Raw genomic sequence first — 24,028 nt, 5'->3', positions numbered from 1 at the left:
GAGACCAGTCAGGACCACAAGAGCTCCAGTAAGAGATGGTGGTGTCTCGGACCAGGACGATGATGCAGAAGTGGGGGAAAGTGCTCAGATTCTAGATGCATCTCGGAGGCGAAGCCACCTGCGTCTCTGAAACACTGAATATGGGGGATGAGAGAAAAAGCAGAGCTGAGTACGGCTCCGAGGATCTTGAGACAAAGATCCTGAAGGATGGAGCTTCCTTTAGTGGAAATGGGCAAGAGTGTGTTTGGAGCAAGTTTGAGGGAGCAAACTCAGAAGTTTAGCTTTTTACATGTGATTTTGAGATCTTGAGAAGGCAGTTTGCTATGTATGTCTGGAGTTTGGGAGAAAAGCCCTGATTTAGAGATAAAAATGGGGGAGATGTCAGTATATCGATGACATTTAAAACTATGAGCTTAGATAAAATTACCAAGGGAATGACCATAAGGAGAGGCAACATAAGGAAAAGAAGATTCTAGAACAGAGGTTCTTGGGTAAGGGGTCTCACTAGTCACTAATGAGGAGGCTCAGGAGTTCACGGGAGAACTCAAGGATGGCCAGTCAGCGTCAATGGTACTATTCGTGCCTATAACTGCAAGGGAACTTACATAGGTGCCTTAATTGTCAGTGATGCTTCTTTGTCTAACTGCGGCCTACTTCCCTAAGGCTCAGTTTTCTTATCTATGAAATGGGTATAAGTATAATAACTCATAAGGTTATTGTAGTCATTGAGTAAGAAGGTATAAGTAGGATCTTTAGCACAGTTCGCAGCACGAAATATGTGCTGAGAAATGTCAGCTCAATAAAAGAGTTTATAGCCCCATTTGAGTCAAGATTCTGCTGCCCATAGTGGGAGAAACCAAGAAAATGGTTCTCTTAGTAGATTCTGTCTTAGCCTGGCTTATTCTGCTTGAACTTCTGTAGGTTATAGAAAAACAGATACAACATTTGCTATGAGAGATAGGACAAAAACATAAAATATTTAAAGGAAACCGCACACAATATAATAGATATATTTTCAGCAAATATACTGAGGTACTAAAAGATCTAAAGAAATTTTGAGCAAGAAGTGATGATAATGATGATACAGATGGTGAAACTTTTTTTTTTGATGATGAAACTTTTGATAACAGTTAACTTTAGAGAGCATTTAGTACGTGTCAGATACTGTTTTAAGTATCATATGAACTTAATTCTCACATCGACTCTTTGAGGAAGGTATTAATATTATGCTTATGTTACAGTTGAGGACAATGAAACACAGAGAGGTTAAGTGACTTGTCCAAGGTCACCCAGCTAGGAAGTGGCAGAGCTGGGGTGAATGGAGTCTGACTCCAGGATCCTGGGAATCACAAGGGTGGACCCTTGGCATTTGAAGTCATTCTTCTTTTTAAAGAATTTTATTGAAGTTCAGTTGATTTATAATATGCTGTGTTACTTTCTGCTGGACAACAAAGTGATTCAGTTATACATATATATACACTCTTTTTTATATTCTTTTCCATTATGGTTTATCACAGGATGTTGAATAGAGTTCCCTGTGCTACACAGTAGGACCCTGTTGTTTCTCCATTCTCTATATAATAGTTTGCATCTACTAACCCCCAAACTCCCCATCCATCCCTCCCCACTCCCTTCTGCTTGGCAACCACGAGTCTGCTCTCTGTGTCTGTGAGTCTGTTAAACTCGGATTTTCATTTGCCCCCAGTATTTCTCCTTGCCTAAAATGTTTTCAACATTTCACACGCGTTAATTAGGCAAAGTAGCTACATCTAAGGAGGGCAGAAACTACGAAAACCTTAGGGTTCTGTTTTGACGACAAAGGTCCGCTGGAAAGGAGAAACCATCGGTGATACACTTGAGTGTTGCCAGAATTCCTTTCTTTAGCTTCCCTGGGCTAGAGTTGAGGGTGGCACATTAAGGAAACATGGAGACGGTGTGAGAGCAGGGGTGTGGTGAGAAAACAGAGTAAGCCTGTAGGAAGCTGCAGGGTGATGTTCATAGTGAGAGTTGGGAATTCAAATCCTCATAAGGCCAAGCAACGACCACGATCTCCATTTCAGGTAAGGAAGTGTGCTGGCCCGTTGCTGGATGAGAATTCTCTCACCCTCTGTGGGATGCCTGCCTCATACCTGAAGCGAGCAAAGGGTTAGATTTCAAGGCTGAAGGAGAAGACCTTCTTGAGAAGGAACTCTGGTGGTCCCAGTACTTAGAGGCTGGTAGCTGAGACGGAGCCTTTTGGAGCTCTTGGAGAGTAGACATTTTAGGGGGAATAAAGTGGAAAATTTACTTGGGGGAAAGTTATTCCAGAGCACCCCTTCAACTTTCAGATCCTGGGTGGTTTTTTTTTGTTTTGTTTTTTTTTTTTTTTCCAGAATCCTAAAGAGAAAAGCCAGCAGTACTTCTAAGCACTCCAAACACCCTGGGTCTGAGTCCTCTGAGACTTCTCTTTTCACTGTAGTCATAGCTAAATGAAGAAAAGGGCTAGTAAAGTTATCATAGGTTAAATGAGCGTATCTACACTTTAAGATATTTGGAGTTGCCCAAGTTCCTGGACACAGGTGGGGACGCGATCAAACTGGCAGAAACTTCTTTGGGAAAGTCTAAAAGTACCTTAAATACACAGCATGACAAAGCTTACTGAGTTGCAGGTGGCAATGGGTCTTCTTTGCAGGGAGTCCAAGATAAGGTCATTGAATTTCAACTTGGCCTTTTCAACTCCACCCCTCAAATTTCTGACTTTGTCACACTGCAGGCTAGTAGCAGTTTATGACCAGAAATCCCCTGCCCTTTGGCTCAGCATGGACAGAAGCAACCATGGACGTCTCCTCGATTGCAGATAGATTTTCCCATGGCAGAGGGTGGAAACGGATCGGCAAGGCCACGTCCAGCGTCCTTGCGTGAAACCTGAAGTGAAATTTCTCTCTGACTCGTATGGAAATGGGCACTTGCATCTGGTAGACGACACTTTAATAGTTAATTAGTTAATTAATTAATTATTTGGTTGCCCCGGGTCTTAGTTTTACCACACATGCGAACTCTTAGCTGCGGCATGAGGGATCTAGTTCCCTGACCGGGGATCGAACCCGGGCCCCCTGCATTGGGAGCTGGAGTCTTACCCACTGGACCACCAGGGAAGTCCCTAGACGACACTTTAGATTGAGCTGCTCAGGAGAGAGGGGATGGTATCTCCTCTCCCAATAGCATATGACAAGTCAGTCTCTGCAAGGGTCTGTAATGACTTTCAGTGGAATTGTAAGTGCTTAAAAAACCCAAAAGGAGGAGAGAGTAGTTTTCTGGGGCATGGCGCTTATCCCTTTTTTTCTTTTTCTTTCTTTCTTTTTTTTTTCTTTTTTTTTTTTTTTCTTAAAGTAGCAAAATAAAGGGAACCAAATCCTTGCAGAAGAATTCTCTGTGGAAGACGAAGCTAGTTTATAATTTACTCCTCTTGAGGGCAAAGCAAATTGCATTTCTCCAAGATCTGCTTAACCCTCCACAGAATTCAGCCAGAGAAACCCATCTGCAAATCCCCAGACGATCACGGCACACAATTCCCCCTTTTGCTCTCTTCCAAACCGGGAAGCACAATATCCCACAACGGTGACCGAGAAATATTTAAGGTAGTTATGTTTAGTATGGAAAACATACAAAGAAGTTATTTTCAAATTTAAAGTTCTAGGAAGGCATCAAACAGGAGAACATGAAGAATTTCTTTTCTACTGTTTGAGCTACGAATTTTTAAGGCTGAAAGAGCCTTTCAAAGCCACCCCAGCCCACGCTTTCTCACTGTACAGAGAAGAAATAAAGATCCAACTCTGGGGGGAAGAGTGATCAAATACAGCAAGAATTCTACCAGGTTTAGTGGAGACAGAATATTAACAATACTCAGGTGAGAATCCAGCTCTTCCGATACCAGTGGGTTGATTCACTTCCTAAATGGTTTGTGGGGAAAAGCTGATTTTGTTGTTGTCATCACTACAATTGTGCTCTCATTTCCCGGAACTCAGATACTGATTATGGGCAAAGCTTAGTAGGACGGTAACGATGGGTCCTCGGCAACTCAAGGACCTACTGATTCAGTCTCCCCTCTCTGCTCTCACTTCGTGGAGTTGTTTACGTTGTTGCATAGCAACCACGCACTGGGTCCGGGTTAAGGCCCATCTCTCCTGGTTCTGGGAAATTATCATCGACAGCAACAAACCCCTCACAAACCTGCTGCTTTATGAGCGATGTTTTCTGTGTTGTGTTCTTTAGAATGCTAGTTCCCGAGGGTTCCTTGTTAGATGGTCCTCTACGTAAATACTCTTTGGCCCATGAAGTTTGAAACTTTTGATGTGAAGCAAATTGAATCTGCTAAAATCTTAATTTACTTCCAAGTGACTCAGATCCTTCATAAGCTCGAATGCATGTTACCTCTCCTAGAAGGCAAATACAAAACAGTATTTCCCAAACGTTGGAGTACAGACACCTTTTTTGCCAGGCGTCTTGAAGGACTGGTGTCCCAAGGAACATACTTTGGGAAAGGTTGTATTACTTCAGTCTGTACCTTAAGACCAAGTTCTCCTGGTATTATCTATTCCTGAAAAAAACAGCTCAAGGGTTCCCTGGTGGTGCAGTGGTTGAGAGTCCGTCTGCTGATGCAGGGGACGCGGGTTCGTGCCCCGGTCCGGGAAGATCCCACGTGCCACGGAGCGGCTGGGCCCGTGAGCCATGGTTTTTGTTTGTTTGTTTGTTTGTTTTGCGGTACGCGGGCGTCTCACCGCTGTGGCCTCTCCCATTGCGGAGCACAGGCTCTGGACGCCCAGGCTCAGCGGCCATGTGGCCCATGCGCCACAACCACTGAGCCCGTGCTCTAGAGCCCGTGAGCCACGACTACTGAGCCTGCGCTCCTAGAGCCCGTGCTCCGCAACAAGAGAAGCCACCGCAGTGAGAAGCCCGCGCACCGCAATGAAGAGTAGACCCCGCTCGCCGCAACTAGAGAAAGCCCGCGCGTAGCAACGAAGACCCAGCGCAACCAAAACTAAATAAATAAAATAAATACATTTATTAAAACAAAAGATGTGAGTCAGGGAGGCCGTTCCACGTTCTGTCTTTTGGGCTCAGGGCAGAGGCACAAATGGAGTCCTAGGGGCCTATATGTAGAAAGCGGTCCACGCAGGCGCTTGGACCCAAAGCCTGTGTTGATAAACAATGAGGTTTCTCTCCAGTGACTCCTTCACATGTAGCCTCGGTGAGCCTTCGGTCATAATAAACGGATGGGGGATTTGAAACCCTGGTTTTCTCTCTCCCTTTCTCTCCATCTCTGTTCATCAGGGTCACAGAAGTAGTTTTAAGTGTGTCCAGACCGCTAAAAACCAAGTGGCTTAGACGTCTGATGACTCTGGCAGCTATAAGGGCATCTTAGAAAGGCCCCGATTCGAGCCCCCTTTCCCGAGGGTAAAGCTACATGACAGCATGATGAGTAATTGCTCTTCAGTGGAAAGAGGTGCTTCCAAAGAAATAAACATTGAACTTTTCAAACTGCCCCACGGTTTAATGTGAATGTAGTTCAAGCTGCCCCCTCCCAAGAGGCCCCGTTTAAATTCTGGGGAGATGGACGTTTCCTATCCCGCTGCCCTGATGGCACGGACTCGGTGCCACGCTGACAGCAAGTAAGGCATCTGCCAAGTTGGTGTCCACATTTGACCAGACGATGGCGCAATCCGAAAGCCTATTTCCTCATTTCAGTAGAAGCAGAGGGCGTGTCTGTTGTTCACATTGAGGTCAAAGGTCCAAAGCAGAACTGGAAGAAGACCAAATATTGTAAAAGGCCACAGTTCAAATCCTGAAGATTCTTGCTGTCCTTGGATGTTCCTTTGGGAGGGCTTGGGGGGAAAAAGCAGACAAAAGAAATCTGGTATGTACATTCTGGGAATTTTGAAGACAATTTCCCATGTTCTTTTAGAGAAAGGTACAGAAACAAAGCATTTTTATGTTGTAAAGGGCAACTTGGGGTACAGATGGGGAGAAGAAACTTTTCGTTCCTCTTTTAGGAGAGCTTCCCGATTCCAGTTCCATGACCTTTCTTGCTGCCCTGAAGGAATAGAAACTTCCTGGCTTCTACAAACAGACCATTTGACAATTCTTATTCTCGTGGAATTTAAGAATTGGAGAGGAGTTTTGAGAACATTTTGTCCAAGCTTTACCCAGCACAGCAATCGATCTCCTTAGTAGACAGTAGAAACTCTGTCTATTTGCAGACCTCACGAAGGTGGACAGTACATTCTCTCATGTTTCTGGTTCACCCTTGGACCCACTGGTGAGGTTCTTGTCTTAGTTGGGCTGTTGCCATGACTACTACTCCTAGGACTGCTTATTGAGTACTCTTCTCACTCACAGTCCACTTATTAAATGAATATTCATTTATTTAATTGCTATTTTACCCATGGCTTCATGTGCCAGGCACTGAATGAAACAGGTGGTATATACGGCTTACCTTACTGAACCCTACAGCTAGCACCTGAGACAGATGCCGTTAGCATCTCCCGTTGCAGGGAAGGGAGCTGACACCCAGAAAGATTACGTAACTTGTCCAAGGAAACAAAGCTAGTAAGTGGAGGCGTTCATGGCAGGGGACTTAACTCACAACCGAGTCTGCCTAAACGAGTCCATACTCCGAACGATCATGCTCTTGCGTCTCTCAGAGTCACGTAGTGACCCCTCAGGGGTCCTGTCTTCCCCCCTCTGCCACCTGAGCGTCTTCCTTGAATGTCGACAGACACGTGCGCCTTACAGGGCGCCTCGGACTATCTTGTGCACACTTCATCTCCTCACTCTTCCACATGAGAACTCTTCAAATATTTGAGTGCTAAGAGCATGTCCTGGAGTTTCTTAAGGCTCAAGAGACCCAGTGTTCTAACTGTTCCCTAAAAGACATGGCTTGCGACCTCTATGCTGTTGACTCTCTCTCAAGGTCATCTTTTGTCAAAGTTCCTCTTTAAAAAGGGTGTCCACAGTGGTGCGACCCGGCTAGAGAACAGTGGGTGTGATTGCTTTCCTTGACCAGCCTAGGGTTCTGTCCAGGGCAAGAGGATATGGGTTCTGGGTTACAGTCCCACAACCAAACCAGCTATCATTTGACCCATTAAACCATTTAATCCCTTTGGGATTCGGTCTCCTGATTTGTGGGCCCCTTTTGTACCTGTCGTAACCGTTCTGAGGCGTCACTATTCCTCGTTTGCTGGACGTCTGCCGTCCGCATTAGACAGCGCTCTGTGAGGACAGAGGCCAGGGCTGCTCTGTTCAACCACTGAACCCCTAGGGCTTGCTCAGGTCCCGGCACCGGGTAGCTGTTTAATTGGTAAAATAATGAATCAACCACATGGGAATAATTATGCCTTCTTTTCCTCCTTTACTGGATGGTTGAGCACAAACAAATGAAAAAGTGCATGGAAAATTTCTCTGTCCTGCTCAAAATGTTGCTGCTACCATTACCAAGAAACTCCAACATATATGCCTTTTAGAGAAGTCCTATTGCCGACTTGTGTGGAATGCAAGTCTCCCCGGCAGTTTATTCCTTAATGTACACAGTTGGTCATTCCTTCTTTGTTTATTAAGAGTCTACCATGTGCTCAGATAATGCACTTTAGTTTAAAGTCCTATTTATAAGCTCAGCAAATTCTTCTCTCTTCAAATTACACTACTTTCCTTGATCCTAATCTTGGCACTTTTTCTATTGTTTCATCTACTTATATCAGTGACATGTGTACAGTCTCAACATATTACTTTTATTACCCATGCAGTGAATTAGTTGGGTTTCTCCTTACCTTAGTTAGATGCATGAAAGCTATGTGTTTGTTTGCTGGAAAAATCATGTGGGTGGAAAAGGCTGTAGAGCCTGTTTCAAATACAGGAAAGTGTTGACGTGTTTTACTCTGTTTCTACCAATGAAGAAGAAAGTGTGGCTTTAAGTGATTTAATTACACCAGGGAAAGTTTTTTTTTATCATGATTGAAGGTAATCAGTCCCTAGAGGAGTTTGTCCACTTTAGGCTGAAAGGAGCCTAAAACGTAAAGACTTTAAGAGAAATTGATACTGATGATGATGGTATTCTTTTCAATAGAAGTCGTTTAAAGTAGGTGAAATTCTTTTCAACTTAACTAATGTTTCCTACAAAGGTGTTCCATGGAACTTTATCAAATTAGATTCTCCACAAAAGACTTGTCTGTTATATGCCCTTCTGAGAGATTTATAATGTACTGTCAAGAAGCCAATATAACATTGTTTAACCCATTGTTTTCCAATCTTTTTTGCTTTTAATTTTTTTTTAATTGAAGTATAGTTGATTTACAAAGTTATGTTAGTTTCAGGTGTACAGCAAAGTGATTCAGTTATATATACATATTCTTTTTCAGATTCTTTTCCATTATAGGTGATTACAAGATATTGACTGTAGTTCCCTGTGCTATACAGTAGGTCCTTGTTGATGATCTATTTTATACATTGTAGTGTGTGTAGCTTAAGCCCAAACTCCTAATTTATCCCTCCCCGCTCCTTCCCCTATGGTAACCATAAGTTTGTTTTCTTTTCTTTTCTTTTTTTTTTTTTTTTGCGGTACGCGGGCCTCTCACTGTTGCGGCCTCTCCCGTTGCGGAGCACAGGCTCCGAACGCGCAGGCGCAGCGGCCACGGCTCACGGGCCCAGCCGCTCCGGACGCGCAGGCGCAGCGGCCACGGCTCACGGGCCCAGCCGCTCCGGACGCGGCTCACGGGCCCAGCCGCTCCGCGGCACGTGGGATCCTCCCGGACCGGGGCAGGAACCCGCGTCCCCCGCATCGGCAGGCGGACTCTCAACCACTGCGCCACCAAAGAAGCCCTCACGGGTAACTTTTTTTTTTTTTTTTTTTTTGCGGTACGCGGGCCTCTCACTGTTGCGGTCTCTCCCGTTGCGGAGCACAGGCTCCGAACGCGCAGGCGCAGCGGCCACGGCTCACGGGCCCAGCCGCTCCGGACGCGCAGGCGCAGCGGCCACGGCTCACGGGCCCAGCCGCTCCGGACGCTCAGGCGCGGCGGCCGCGGCTCACGGGCTCAGCCGCTCCGCGGCACGTGGGATCCTCCCGGACCGGGGCAGGAACCCGCGTCCCCCGCATCGGCAGGCGGACTCTCAACCACTGCGCCACCAGAGAAGCCCTCACAGGTAACTTTTTTTTTTTTTTTTTTTTTTTGCGGTACGCGGGCCTCTCACTGTTGTGGCCTCTCCCGTTGCGGAGCACAGGCTCCAGACGCGCAGGCACAGCGGCCATGGCTCACGGGCCCAGCCGCTCCGGACGCGCAGGCGCAGCGGCCATGGCTCACGGGCCCAGCCGCTCTGCGGCACGTGGGATCTTCCCGGACCGGGCCACGAACCCGCGTCCCGAACCCGTGTCCCCTGCATCGGCAGATGGACTCTCAACCACTGCGCCACCAGGGAAGCCCTCACAGATAACTTTTTTTTTTTTTTGCGGTATGCGGGCCTCTCACTGCTGCGGCCTCTCTCGTTGCGGAGCACAGGCTCACAGGCTCCGGACGCGCAGGCGCAGCGGCCACGGCTCACGGGCCCAGCCGCTCCGCGGCACGTGGGATCCTCCCGGACCGGGGCACGAACCCGTGTCCCCTGCATTGGCAGGCGGATTCTCAACCACTGCGCCACCAGGGAAGCCCGCATAAGTTTGTTTTCTAAGTCTGTGAGCCTGTTTCTGTTTTGTAAATAAGTTCATTTGTATCATTTTTTAAAAGATTCTACATGTAAGTGATAGCATATGGTATTTGTCTTTGTCTTTCTGACTTACTTCACGCAGTGTGACAATCTCTCGGTCCATCCATGTTTCTGCAAACGGCATTATTTCGTTCTTTTTTACGGCTGAGTAATATTCCATTGTGTGTATGTATCACACCTTCTTCATCCATTCATCCACTGATGGACACTTCGGTTGCTTCCCTATCTTGGCTATTGTAAATAGTGCTTCTGTGAACATTGGGGTGTATGTATCTTTTCAAATTAGAGTTTTCATCTTTTCTGGATATACGCCTAGGAGTGGGATTGCTGGATCATATGGCAACTCTGTTTTTAGTTTTTTGAGGAAGCTCCATACAGTTTCCTGTAGTGGCTGCACCAATTTACGTTTCCACCAACAGTGCACAAGGGTTCCCTTTTCTCAGCACCCTCTCCAGCATTTGTTATTTATAGACTTTTCAATGATGGCTGTTCCATCTGGCTTGAGGTGGTACCTCGTAGTTTTGATTTGCGTTTCTCTAATAATTAATGATGTTGAGCATCTTTCCATGTGCCTATTGATGATCTGTATGTCTTCTTTGGAGAAATGTCTATTTAGCTCTTCTGCCCATTTTTTGTTTGGGTTGTTTACCTTTTGATACTGAGCTGTATGAGCTGTTTGTATATTTTGGAAATTATTCCCTTGTCGGTGGCATCATTTGCAAATATTTTCTCCCATTATATAGGGTGTCTGTTCATTTTGTTTATGGTTTCTTTGCTGTGCATACATTGGTTTCCAATCTTGACTTCTTCATTCTTAGACATGCTATTTGCAAAATTCTTCAGCAAAAACGAAAGAGGCTAAACATGTCTCTTTCCTTCTTGTAATCTGTGTCTGAGATGCAGATATTAAATGAGGCCTCAGGATTCTCTATTACAACAATAATCATAAAGGTCAATATAAGCCTTGCCCACTCTCTGAAGATTTTTAGTGCCTTAGATATCTAAAGCACATTCATGGAGTTCTCGCCCAGCCATGGCATAGGCCGAGCAGGGAGCCGAAGTTTCATCATGAGGAGATGTTTGATGGAGTGGGGAGGTCGACAGATGCGTTGTTGATGATTTTTACTAGTGGGTGTGTTTTTCGGATGTTGGTCATTACTGTTCTTGTAGTTGAATAACAACGATGATTTTTCATGTCACTGGTCGTGGTTTAAGTCCATGTGAGAATGATGATAGCACACATTGTCTTTGTCTTGAGTGTTATATTTGTGGTTAGCTTTGTAGGGGTTTCTTCAAAGCCTTCGCCTATTTATGGGGGTTTAGGGTTAATTGTGGGGGGTGGTGTGTGGTGCGGGATTATTTTAAGTTTTGGTGGTTCATTTTTAGGTTTGATGGTATTTCTGATTTATTTGGGGGGAATGTGGGTTGTATTTGGTTATACTACAGCTATAGCTGCTGATCAGTATCCCGAGGTCTGAGTTTCTAATAAGGTTGTGTTAGGGGCGTTTCTTTTGGGATTAGTGGTGGAATTTTTAGTGATATTTTATGTATTGGAGGGTGAAGAGGTGGAGGTCGTATTCGGGCTTGACGGATTGGGGGATTGGGTAGGTTATGATACGGGAGGTTCTGGGGTTTTTAGTGGGGAGGCTACAGGGGTTGCTGCGTTGTATAGTTATGGGGTTTGGTTAGTGGTTATTACGGGTTGGTCGTTGTTTGTTGGTGTGGTTGTTGTTATGGAGATTACTCGGGGTAGATAATTAAGTAGGAATATGGAAAGAGTAATAGTGGCAAGGAAGGATAAAAAATATGTTTTAATAAGGCCCTGTTGGTTTGAAGTTAGTGTGGAGGCTTTTAGTTGGATAAGGGCTGTGGTTTTAGGTAGGATTGTTTCTAGTCAAGTCATATCTAGTGAAGAGGTTGCTAGTTTTGGGGCTATTGTTAGGTTTAGGGCGGGGAGCAGGCGATGTAGGGTTGTGGGGAAGTATCCCAGTAGGGTGGAGAATTTGGTGTAGTTTGAGGGGTGGGTGCGTTTTAAGTTTTGCACGGTGAGGTTGATTGCGAGTGCGATAATGAAGCCTAGGATTGTTACTGCACGGGCGGTTAGTTTTAGGTGTAGGGGCGTGGTTGTTAGGGGAGTGGTTATAGGGGGGATACTGTTGGATAGAATGAAACCGGCGAAAAGGCTTCCAAGTAATAAGCGTTTGATAGGGTTGATTAATAGGGGGTTATTTTCATTGATGGAAGCGTGAGGGGGGAAGCGGGGTTGTCCTAGGAGTGCGAAGGAGATGATGCGGGTGCTGTAGACAGCTGTGAGGGAGGTGGCAATTAGTGTTAATAGTAGGGCTCAGGCGTTGGTATAAGAGGAAGTGGCAGCTTCAATGACAGGGTCTTTGGAGTAAAATCCGGTGAGAAATGGTGTTCCTGTTAGTGCGAGACAGCCAACAGTGAGGGCAGTTGTGGTGAAGGGGAGGGCCTTGAATAGTCCTCCTATCTTTCGAATGTCTTGTTCGTTGTTTAGGTTGTGGATGACGGAGCCGGAACATAGGAATAACATGGCCTTGAAAAAAGCATGCGTGCAAATGTGTAGGAATGCTAGGTAGGGTTGATTGAGGCCAATTGTTACTATTATTAAGCCGAGCTGGCTGGAGGTGGAGAAGGCAATTTTTTTGATGTCAGTTTGGGTAAGGGCGCACATAGCTGTAAATAAGGTGGTGAGGGCGCCCAGGGAGAGGGCTAATGTTTGGGCGGGTTTGTTGTTTTCTATTGGGGGTAGAAGCGGCCAAGTAGGAAAACACCTGCTACGACTATTGTGCTTGAGTGGAGTAGGGCTGAAACTGGAGTGGGGCCTTCTATTGCTGAGGGAAGTCACAGGTGAAGTCCGAATTGAGCTGATTTTCCAGCTGCGGCCAGTACTAGTCCTATAAGGGGGAAGTTTGGGGTGTTTTGGTTAAGTGCAAAGATTTGTTGTAAGTCTCATGTGTTTGTGTTGGAAAGGAATCATGCTATTGATGCGAGAAATCCAATGTCCCCGATGCGGTTGTATAGGATTGCTCGGAGGGCGGCTGTGTTTGCATCTGTTCGCCCAAACCACCACCCAATGAGTAGGAAGGATACGATTCCCACTCCTTCTCATCCGATGAAGAGTTGGAAGAGATTGTTGGCTGTGACAAGGATTAGTATGGTGATGAGGAAGAGAAGTAGGTACTTGAAGAATTGGTTGATGTTGGGGTCGGAGTGCATGTACCATATTGAGAACTCTATGATGGATCAAGTGATGAATAGTGCTACAGGCATGAACACGAGTGAGAAGTAGTTATTTTAAAGCTGAGTGTTAGTTTGAAGGTTTGGATGGTAATTCAGTGTCAGTTTGAGATAAGTGCTTCTTGATTAGTGTGGAGGTATATTGTTATTGGGATTGGACTGATGGTGAAGGCGCTGAGGACGATATTTTTTACATAAAGTTGGTATTTGTTATTTTTGTAGAAATTTGTGTTGGATAGTATGATGGGGGCGGTTAGGACTAGTCGTGTGAGCAGGGCAAAGGAGGTGAATAGGTTTATTACTTTTATTTGGAGTTGCACCAAGTTTTTGGCTCCTAAGGCCAATGGATAACTACTATCCTTTAAAAGTTTGAGAAAGCCATGCTATCAGGCATGGGGGCATGAGTTAGCAGCTCTTGCGGCACTTTCTCGGTAAGTAAGAAGTTTTCATCTTCTGCCGCTGGCTCCACAAGCTAGTGTTTTTTTTTTAAACTATGCTTACAATAGAGAGGGCCTAGAATGATTTTAGGGTTGAGTGACAGGAGTAGGAGGGGGATGATGTGTAGGGCTATCAAGGCGTGTTCTCGTGTGAAGGATGGGGTGAGATTATTGATGTGGTGGGTGTGTTTGCCGCGTTGTGTAGTGATTAGTATGTACAGAGAGTATAGGGCAGTGATTAGGATGTTTGTACCCATTAGGATGATGGTGGGGTTTGATCACGAGAATGTTGATATAACTACGAATGGTTCTCCAATCAAGTTGATGGTGGGGGGTAGGGCGACGTTTGTTAGACTTGCTAGCGGTCATCAAGTTGCTATCAGTGGGAGAAAGATCTGTAGGCCCCGGGCCGGGATTATAGTTCGGCTGTGGATCCGCTCGCAGTTTGAGTTTGCTAGACAGAATAGCATAGAGGATGTGAGGCCATGGGCGATCATTAAGGCAGTGGCTCCTATGTAGCTTCAGGGGGTTTGGCCAACATAGTCAAGGAAGCTACCTCTTTGGGGAAAGCCACCTGAGCTGAGGGAAAGGTTCCTTCCACCCCAGAAGCTCTGCTTTGGTCCCTCTGCAGAAGGTGGGGCTGTGACCACCCAAGCTCCAAGCCCCGGGGGCCCCACGCTCCCCAAACTCATGACATTTTAAACTCACACACCTGGCCCAGAGTCATGCCAAAGGAAAAGTGGAGTTTCCGTTCCAGTCTGCATCACCTTTGCTGTGGTGAAGTCTATTGTTTTACTCCGCTTCTCCCTTGAGGGGTCCCACCAGGCAGGATCTTCTCACCCTGTGATCTGTCTTACAGGAATAAGAGGCAGCTGGGGCAGGGCACTTTGGGAGACTTAGTCTATTTAGGGCGGAGCTCTCAGTTTCCCAGGTCTTCACCCCTGCCTACCGTGTCCTAGTCCCGAGACCACAGACTCAGTCCCTGACCCCCCCAGGACCAGAGCCCAGAGCTGCCCGTCTGCTGATACGAAAGGTTTTTTCTTGAGCATTCACACAGTGCTGGACCCAGGTCTCCCTGCTGCTAAGCCACAGTCGGGGGCTCTGTGCCAGGAACGCTACTGGGCTGAGTCTAATCTCGAAATTAACACTCCACTTAGTAGAGAGGAGCTTCCAGGTGCCCCCCTCAAAATTGGGCAGCCTGCTCCCTGAGTCTTTGCTAAAGGGCATCAGTTACTTGACCAGGATCTTGCCTGATCTTTTGCCCTGGGAGACAGTGACATGCAGTCCGACCCACGGAGCACACTCGGGACTTATGAGATGGTCAAGCGCGGAGGTTATGACGTGGACCCTGGGACCGGACCGCTTTGCTTCTGGTCCCACCTCCGACGCTCTTAGCCAGGGACCTCTGGGAAGTCACCTGGGCTTCCCAAGCTTGGATGTCCTCTTTATGAATACACAACAGCAAACTCATGCAATAGGGCGGTCTACAGGAGAGGGTAATTGTGAAGATTAAATTAAATATTACACTTTAGCACAGGAACTAACACAAAACAGGTTCTCAATAAATCAGAGAGAGGACGCACCAAAGAAAGAGTTAGTGGCCCCCCGAGTTCTAATGCCTGGGGTCTGAGCTCCCTGGAAACAGGTTTCCTGTCGAGAACATTAAGTGCCATCCTATCATTAGACCAGCGTTTCTCCACAGTGGATGTATTGCTGTTTTGACCTGGCTAATTCTTGGGCGTGGTGGCTGTTCTGTTTAGGGGTGTCACTGGCCTCTATATACCAGTTGCCAGCAGCACCGCCCTTCCCCACGTGGTGATAAGAAAAAATATTTCCAGACATTTCCGAAGGTTCCCCAAGGGACAAAATCCCTCCCAGGTGGCAGCCACTTCATTAGAGCAGAAACAGATTTGCTGAAACCCAAACAACTGGAAGGCACGATGGTATATATTCAGCTGAGCATTTGCTTCTAAGCAACACTGTGGTTTGTCATTGTTTTTTGTTTGTTCTTTAACTGCCACGATACTGAAAAACACTCGATCGCGCGTCAGCATCAGAACCTGTGTTACTAAGAAAACGAAATGTTTATTTAACAATAACAATAATAGTAAATATTGAGTCAGAATTAAAAAGATATGTGATAGTGTGAATTGATCCTAGAATTACAAAATAGAGGTAGGGACTTCCCTGGCGGTCCAGTGGTTAAGACTCCGCGCTTCCACTGCAGGGGGCACGGGTTTGATCCCTGGTCGGGGAGCTAAGATCCTGCGTGCCACGTGGCCAAAAAATGTAAAAATAAATAAATAAAAATTAAAAACATACCGAAACACAATATTGTTTGTAAAAAAATAAAAATAGATGTAGTCATTTATGGAATACTCTGTTTTTAAGAAATTTTGTCATTTGTTATTTACATTGAAATCTTTAATGTAACTGATTTTGGTATAAGATATGGGGCATGAATTAACCTTATTGTTATTTTTTTCCAGATGGCTAAACTTTGCCCCAACATTAATTATTGAATAATCTGTATTTTCCTTACTGACCTGAAACGGCATCATATCCTGTAAAAAATTCTCCTCTTTCCCTGGTCTGGTTCTGGACTTTCTGGTGCATTCTGCTGCTGTCTATTTATGGGCCATTTCAGTTGGTGACCCCTGATTTGGAGATTTATTGATCACTACTGTTCTACGTGTTTTTAAAATTTTTTTGCAATTAAAAGAATTAAGATATAATTCATGTAACACCACATTCACCATTTTTAAGTGCACATTTCAGTGGGTTTTGGTAAATTCAGAATGTACCATTATCACTGTGTAATTCCAGAATATTTCCATCACCGCCAAAGGAAACCCTGCACCTGTTAGCCGTCACTTTTAAGTCTACCTTCGTCTCTTCCCCCAGCTTTCCCCGGCGACCACTAGTCTACTTTCTGCCTCTAGGGGCTTTGCCTATTCTGAACATGTCTTACAAATGGAATCATACAATTTGTAGCCTTTGTATTTGGATTCTTTCACTTAGCATAATGTGTTCAAGAATCATCCGTGTTATAGCATGTATCAATACTTCATTCCTTTTTATGGCTGAAAAATATTCCATTTTATAGATATGCCACATTTTGTTTATCCAGTTGATGGACGTTTGCTTTTTCGCACTTTTTGGCTATTATAAATAATGCTGTTATGCCCATTTGTGTTCGAGGTTTTGTTTGAACATACATTTTCTTTTTTTTCTTTTCTTTTTTTTTCAAAAGCCAAAGAGTGAATTTTATTTTATTTATTTATTTATTTAACATCTTTATTTGAGTATAACTGTTTTACAATAGTGTGTTAGTTTCTCCTTTACAACAAAGTGAATCAGGTATACATATACATATGTTCCCATAACTCTTCCCTCTTTTGTCACCCTCCCTCCCACCCTCCCTATCCCACCCCTCTAGGTGGTCACAAAGCACAGAGCTGATCTCCCTGTGCTATGCTGCAGCTTCCCACTAGCTATCTAATTTACATTTGGTAGTGTGTATATGTCCCTGCCACTCTCTCACATCGTCACAGCTTACCCTTCCCCCTCCCCATATCCTCAAGTCCATGCTCTAGTAGGTCTGTGTTTTATTCCCATCCTACCACTAATCTCTTCATGACATTTTTTTTTTTCAGATTCCATATATATGTGTTAGCATACGGTATTTGTTTTTATCCTTCTGACTTACTTCACTCTGTATGACAGATTCCAGGTCTATCCACCTCATTACAAATAACTCAGTTTCATTTCTTTTTATGGCTGAGTAATATTCCATTGTATATATGTGCCACATCTTCCTTATCCATTCATCTGTTGATGGACACTTAGGTTGCTTCCATGTCCTGGCTATTGTAAATAGAGCTGCAATGAACATTTTGGTACATGACTCTTTTTGAATTATGGTTTTCTCAGGGTATATGCCCAGTAGTAGGATTGCTGGGTCATATGGTAGTTCTATTTGTAGTTTTTTAAGGAACCTCCATACTGTTCTCCATAGTGGCTGTATCAATTTACATTCCCACCAACAGTGCAAGAGGGTTCCCTTTTTTCCACACCCTCTCCAGCATTTATTGTTTCTAGAGTTTTTGATGATGGCCAATCTGGCCGGTGTGAGATGATATCTCATTGTAGTTTTGATTTGCATTTCTCTAATGATTAATGATGTTGAGCATTCTTTCATGTGTTTGTTGGTGATCTGTATATCTTCTTTGGAGAAATGTCTATTTAGTTCTTCTGCCCATTTTTGGATTGGGTTGTTTGTTTTTTTGTTATTGAGCTGCATGAGTTGCTTATAAATTTTGGATATTAATCCTTTGTCAGTTGCTTCATTTGCAAATAGTTTCTCCCATTCTGAGGGTTGTCTTTTGGTCTTGTTTATGGTATCCTTTGCTGTGCAAAAGCTTTTAAGTTTCATTAGATCCCATTTGTTTATTTTTGTTTTTATTTCCATTTCTCTAGGAGATGGGTCAAAAAGGATCTTGCTGTGATTGGTGTCATAGAGTGTTCTGCCTATGTTTTCCTCTAAGAGTTTGATAGTGTCTGGCCTTACATTTAGGTCTTTAACCCATTTTGAGTTTATTTTTGTGTATGGTGTTAGGGAGTGTTCTAATTTCATACTTCTACAGGTAGCTGTCCAGTTTTCCCAGCACCTCTTATTGAAGAGGCTGTCTTTTCTCCACTGTGTTTCCTTCCCTCCTTTATCAAAGATAAGGTGACCATATGTGTGTGGGTTTATCTCTGGGCTTTCTATCCTGTTCCATTGATCTATATTTCTGTTTTTGTGCCAGTACCATACTGTCTTGATTACTGTAGCCTTGTAGTAGGGTCTGAAGTCAGGGAGCCTAATTCCTCCAGCTCCATTTTTCGTTCTCAAGATTGCTTTGGCTATTCGGGGTCTTTTGTGTTTCCATACAAATTGTGAAATTCTTTGTTCTAGTTCTGTAAAAAATGCCAGTGGTAATTTGATAGGGATTGCATTGAATCTGTAGATTGCTTTGGGTAATAGAGTCATTTTCACAATGTTGATTCTTCCAATCCAAGAGCATGGTATATTTCTCCACCTATTTGTATCATCTTTAATTTCTTTCATCAGTGTCTTATAGTTTTCTGCATACAAGTCTTTTGTCTCCTTAGGTAGGTTTATTCCTAGATATTTTATTCTTTTTGTTGCAGTGGTAAATGGGAGTGTTTTCTTAATTTCATTCTCAGATTTTTCATCATTAGTGTATAAGAATGCCAGAGATTTCTGTGCATTAATTTTGTATCCTGCTACTTTACCAAATTCATTGATTAGTTCTAGTAGTTTTCTGGTAGCATCCTTAGTATTCTCTATGTATAGTATCATGTCATCTGCAAACAGTGACAGCTTTACTTCTTCTTTTCCTATTTGGATTCCTTTTATTTCTTTATTTTCTCTAATTGCTGTGGCTAGAACTTCCAAAACTAGGTTGAATAAGAGTGGTGAGAGTGGGCAACCTTGTCTTGTTCCTGATCTTAGTGGAAATGGTTTCAGTTTTTCACCATTGAGAACAATGCTGGCTGTGGGTTTGTCATATATTGCCTTTATTATATTGAGGAAAGTTCCCTCTATGCCTACTTTCTGCAGGGTTTTTATCATAAATGGGTGTTGAATTTTGTCAAAAGCTTTCTCTGCATCTATTGAGATGATCATATGGTTTTTCTCCTTCAGTTTGTTGATATGGTGTATCACGTTGATTGATTTGCGTATACTGAAGAATCCTTGCATTCCTGGAATAAACCCCACTTAATCATGGTGTATGATCCTTTTAATGTGCTGTTGGATTCTGTTTGTTAGTATTTTGTTGAGGATTTTTGCATCTATGTTCATCAGTGATATTGGCCTATAGTTTTCTTTCTTTGTGACGTCTTTGTCTGGTTTTGGTATCAGGGTGATGGTGGCCTCATAGAATGAGTTTGGGAGTGTTCCTCCCTCTGCTATCTTTTGGAAGAGTTTGAGAAGGATAGGTGTTAGCTCTTCTCTAAATGTTTAATAGAATTCGCCTGTGAAGCCATCTGGTCCTGGGCTTTTGTTTGTTGGAAGATTTTTAATCACAGTTTCAATTTCAGTGCTTGTGATTGGTCTGTTCATATTTTCTATTTCTTCCTGGTTCAGTCTTGGCAGGTTGTGCATTTCTAAGAATTTGTCCATTTCTTCCAGGTTGTCCATTTTATTGGCATAGAGTTGCTTGTAGTAATCTCTAATAATCTTTTGTATTTCTGCAGAGTCAGTTGTTAATCTCCTTTTTCATTTCTAATTCTATTGATTTGAGTCTTCTCCCTTTTTTTCTTGATGAGTCTGGCTAATGGTTTATCAATTTTATTTATCTTCTCAAAGAACCAGCTTTTACTTTTATTGATCTTTGCTATTGTTTCCTTCATTTCTTTTTCATTTATTTCTGATTTGATCTTTATGATTTCTTTCCTTCTGCTAAATTTGGGGTTTTTTTTGTTCTTCGTTCTCTAATTGCTTTAGGTGCAAAGTTAAGTTGTTTATTCGAGATGCTTCCTGTTTCTTAAGGTATGATTGTATTGCTATAAACTTCCCTCTTAGAACTGCTTTTGCTGTATCCCATAGGTTTTGGGTCCTCGTGTCTCCATTGTCATTTGTTTCTAAGTACTTTTTGATTTCCTCTTTGATCTCTTCAGTGATCACTTCGTTATTAAGTAGTGTATTGTTTAGCCTCCATGTGTTTGTATTTTTTACAGATCTTTTCCTGTCATTGATATCTAGTCTCATAGCGTTGTGGTCAGAAAAGATACTTGATACGATTTCAATTTTCTTAAATTTGCCAAGGCTGGATTTGTGACCCAAGATATGATCTATCCTGGAGAATGTTCCATGGGCACTTGAGAAAAATGTGTATTCTGTTGTTTTTGGATGGAATGTCCTATAAATATCAAGTAAATCCATCTTGTATAATGTATCATTTAAAGCTTGTGTTTCCTTATTTATTTTCATTTTGGATGATCTGTCCATTGGTGACAGTGGGGTGTTAAAGTCCCCTACTATGATTGTGTTACTGTCGATTTCCCCTTTTATGGCTGTTAGTATTTGCCTTATGTATTGAGGTGCGCCTATGTTGAGTGCATAAATATTTACAATTGTTATATCTTCTTCATGGATCGATCCCTTGATCATTATGTAGTGTCCTTCTTTGTCTCTTGTAATAGTTTTTATTTTAAAGTCTATTTTGTCTGATATGAGAATTGCTACTCCAGCTTTCTTCTGATTTCCATTTGCATGGAATATCTTTTTCCATCCCCTCACTTTCAGCCTGTAAGTGTCCCTAGGTCTGAAGTGGGTCTCTTGTAGACAGCATATATATGGGTCCTGTTTTTGTATCCATTCAGCCAGTCTGTGTCTTTTGGTGGGAGCATTTAATCCATTTACATTTAAGGTAATTATTGATATGTGCGTTCCTATTACCATTTACTTAATTGTTTCGGGTTGTTCTTGTAGGTCTTTTCCTTCTCTTATGTTTCTTGCTTAGAGAAGTTCCTTTAGCATTTGTTGTAAAGCTGGTTTGGTGGTGCTGAACTCTCTCAGCTTTTGCTTGTCTGTAAAGGTTTTAATTTCTCCATCAAATCTGAATGAGATCCTTGCTGGGTAGAGTCATCTTGGTTGTAGGTTTTTTTCCTTCATCACTTTAAATATGTCCTGCCACTCCCTTCTGGCTTGTAGAGTTTCTGCTGAAAGATCAGATGTTAGCCTTATGGGGATTCCCTTGTGTGTTATTTGTTGTTTTCCCCTTGCTGCCTTTTTTTTTTTTTTTTTTTTTTTTCCCGGTACGCGGGCCTCTCACTGTTGTGGCCTCTCCCGTTGCGGAGCACAGGCTCCAGACGCGCAGGCTCAGCGGCCATGGCTCACGGGTCCAGCCGCTCCGCGGCATGTGGGATCTTCCCGGACCGGGGCACGAACCCGTGTCCCCTGCATCGGCAGGCGGATTCTCAATCACTGCGCCACCAGGGAAGCCCCTTTGCTGCTTTTAATATGTTTTCTTTGTATTTAATTTTTGACAGTTTGATTATTATGTGTCTCGGCGTGTTTATTCTTGGGTTTATCCTGTATGGGACTCTCTGTGCTTCCTGGACTTGATTGACTATTTCTTTTCCTATATTAGGGAAGTTTTCAACTATAATCTCTTCAAATATTTTCTCAGTCCCTTTCTTTTTCTCTTCTTCTTCTGGGACCCCTATGATTCGAATGTTGTGCGTTTAATGTTGTCCCAGAGATCTCTGAGACTGTCCTCAGTTCTTTTCATTCTTTTTTCTTTATTCTGCTCTGCAGTAGTTATTTCCACTATTTTATCTTCCAGGTCACTTATCCGTCCTTCTGCCTCAGTTATTCTGCTATTGATCCCATCTAGAGTATTTTTCATTTCATTTATTGTGTTGCTCATCGTTACTTGCTTCCTCTTTATTTCTTCTAGGTCCTTGTTAACTGTTTCTTGCAATTTGTCTATTCTATTTCCAAGATTTTGCATCATCTTCACCATCATTATTCTAAATTCTCTTTCAGGTAGATTGGCTATTACCTCTTCATTTGTTAGGTCTGGTGTGTTTTTATCTTGTTCCTTCATCTGCTGTGTGTTTTTCTGTCTTCTCATTTGCTTATCTTACTGTGTTTGGGGTCTCCCTTTTGCAGGCTACAGGTTCGTATTTCTATCTATTTTTGGTGGCTGTCCCCAGTGGCTGAGGTTGGTTCAGTGGGTTGAGCAGGTTTCCTGGTTGGGGGGACCAGTGCCCCTGTTCTGGTGGATGAGGCTGGATCCCGTCTCCCTGGTGGGCAGGTCCACGTCTGGGGGCGTGTATGGGGATGTCGGTAGCCTTACTGTGATTCTAGGCAGCCTCTCTGCTAATGGATGGGGCTGTAGACCTGTCTCGCTCTTTGTTGGGTATAGGGTGTCCAGCACTGTTCGTTGCTGGTCCTTGAGTGAAGCTGGGTCTTGGTGTTGAGATGGAGATCTCTGGGAGATTTTCGCCGTTTGATATTACGTGGAGCTGAGAGGTCTCTTGTGGACCAGTGTCCTGAGGTTAGTTCTCCCACCTCAGAGACACAGCCTTGACACCTGGCTGGAGTGCCAAGAGCCTTTAATCCACACAGCTCAAAACAAAAGGGAGAAAAAAATAGAAAGGCAAGAAAGGAAGGAAGAAAGGAGGAAGGGAGGGAAGGAAGGAAGGAAGGGAGGGAGGAAGGAGGGAATAAAGAAAGGAAGGGAGGGAGGAAGAAAGGAAGGGAGGGAGGAAGGAAGGAGGGAAATAGGAAAGAAAGGAGGGAAGAAAGGAAGAAAGAAAGGGGAGAAGACAAAATAAAGTAGGGTAAAATACAGTATTAAAATAACAAAATAATTATTAAGAAGAAAAATTTCTATTATAAAAAAAAAAAAGACCAAAAAAAAAAAAAAGGGTCGGTCTAACCCCAGGACAAATGGTGAAAACAAAGCTACACAGACAAAAATCTCACACAGCAGCACCCACATACATACTCACAAAAAGAAAAAAGGGGAAAATAATAGTATATCTTGCTCCCAAAGTCCACCTCCTCAACCTGGGGTATTTCGCTGTCTATTCAGGTTTTCCACAGATGCAGGGCACTTCAAGCTGACTGTGGAGCTTTAACCCGCTGTTTCTGAGGCTGCTGGGAGGGACCTCCCCCTCTCTTTGTTCGCACAGCTCCTGGGGCTCAGCCCTGCACCTGGCCCCGCCTCTGCGCGAAGGTCGTCCGAGGGCGTCTGCCCTTCGCTCAGAGAGGGCGGGGTCAAAGGAGCAGCGTTAACGGGGCAGCTGATTCGTGGTCTCTGGCTCACTCAGGCGGGGGCGGGGGGGGGGCGCACGGATGTGGGGCGAGTCCGCGGCGGCAGAGGGTGGCGTGACGCTGCACCGGCCTGACGCGCACCGCGCTTTCTCCCGGGGAAGCTGGTCTGGATCCCGGGACCCCGGCAGTGACGGGCTGCACGGGCTCCCGGGAGGGCCGGTGTGGAGAGTGACCTGCGCTCGCACACAGGCCTCTTGGTGGCGACAGTAGCAACCCTAGCGTCCCACACTCGTCTCTGTTGTCCGCACCGACAGCCGCAGCTCGCGCCCATTTCTGGAGCTCCTTTACGCGGTGCCCTTAATTCCCTCTCCTCGCGCCCCAGGAAGCGAAGAGGCAAGAAAAAGTCTCTTGTCTCTTCAGTAGCTCCACGCCTGTCCCTGAAGCTCTTTTAGGCGGCCCACTTAATCCCCTCTCCTCGTGCACAAGGAAACAAAGGGGCCAGAAAAAGTCTCTTGCCTCTTTGGCAGCTCCAGACTCTTCCCGGACTCCCTCCCGGCCAGCCGTGGCGCACTAACCCCTTCAGGCTGTTTTCACTCTGCCAGCTCCAGACCTTTCCGTGGGATCCGCCCGAGCCTCAGCTCCCAGCCCCGCCCGCCGCGGCGGGGGAGCAGACGAGCCTCTCGGGCTGGTGAGTGCAGGTCGGCACCGATCCTCTGTGGGAATCTCTCTGCTTTGTCCTCCGCACCCTGTGGCCGAGCTCTCCTCCGCGGCTCCGGAGGTTCCCCCTCCGCCACCCGCAGTCTCC

At 44.5% G+C, this 24,028-nt stretch overlaps 1 long non-coding RNA gene and 1 other non-coding gene across 4 annotated transcripts in view; one reads left to right on the top strand and one right to left on the bottom strand.

The window, feature by feature from the left end:
• LOC136793201 (uncharacterized) overlaps window positions 1-24,028 on the top strand; it is a 175,333-nt gene that overhangs the window by 98,619 nt on the left and 52,686 nt on the right. The window lies entirely within an intron of this gene.
• Window positions 3,063-3,134, bottom strand: TRNAW-CCA (transfer RNA tryptophan (anticodon CCA)). Its single transcript has one exon. It is a non-coding gene; the product is annotated as a tRNA-Trp (tRNA).

Source organism: Kogia breviceps, chromosome 19, assembly GCF_026419965.1.
Source record: "Kogia breviceps isolate mKogBre1 chromosome 19, mKogBre1 haplotype 1, whole genome shotgun sequence".
In the NCBI taxonomy this organism is placed as follows: Eukaryota; Metazoa; Chordata; class Mammalia; order Artiodactyla; family Physeteridae; genus Kogia; species Kogia breviceps.
The sequence above is the reverse complement of the archived record's forward strand: the minus strand, read 5'-3'. Positions and strand labels throughout refer to the sequence as shown.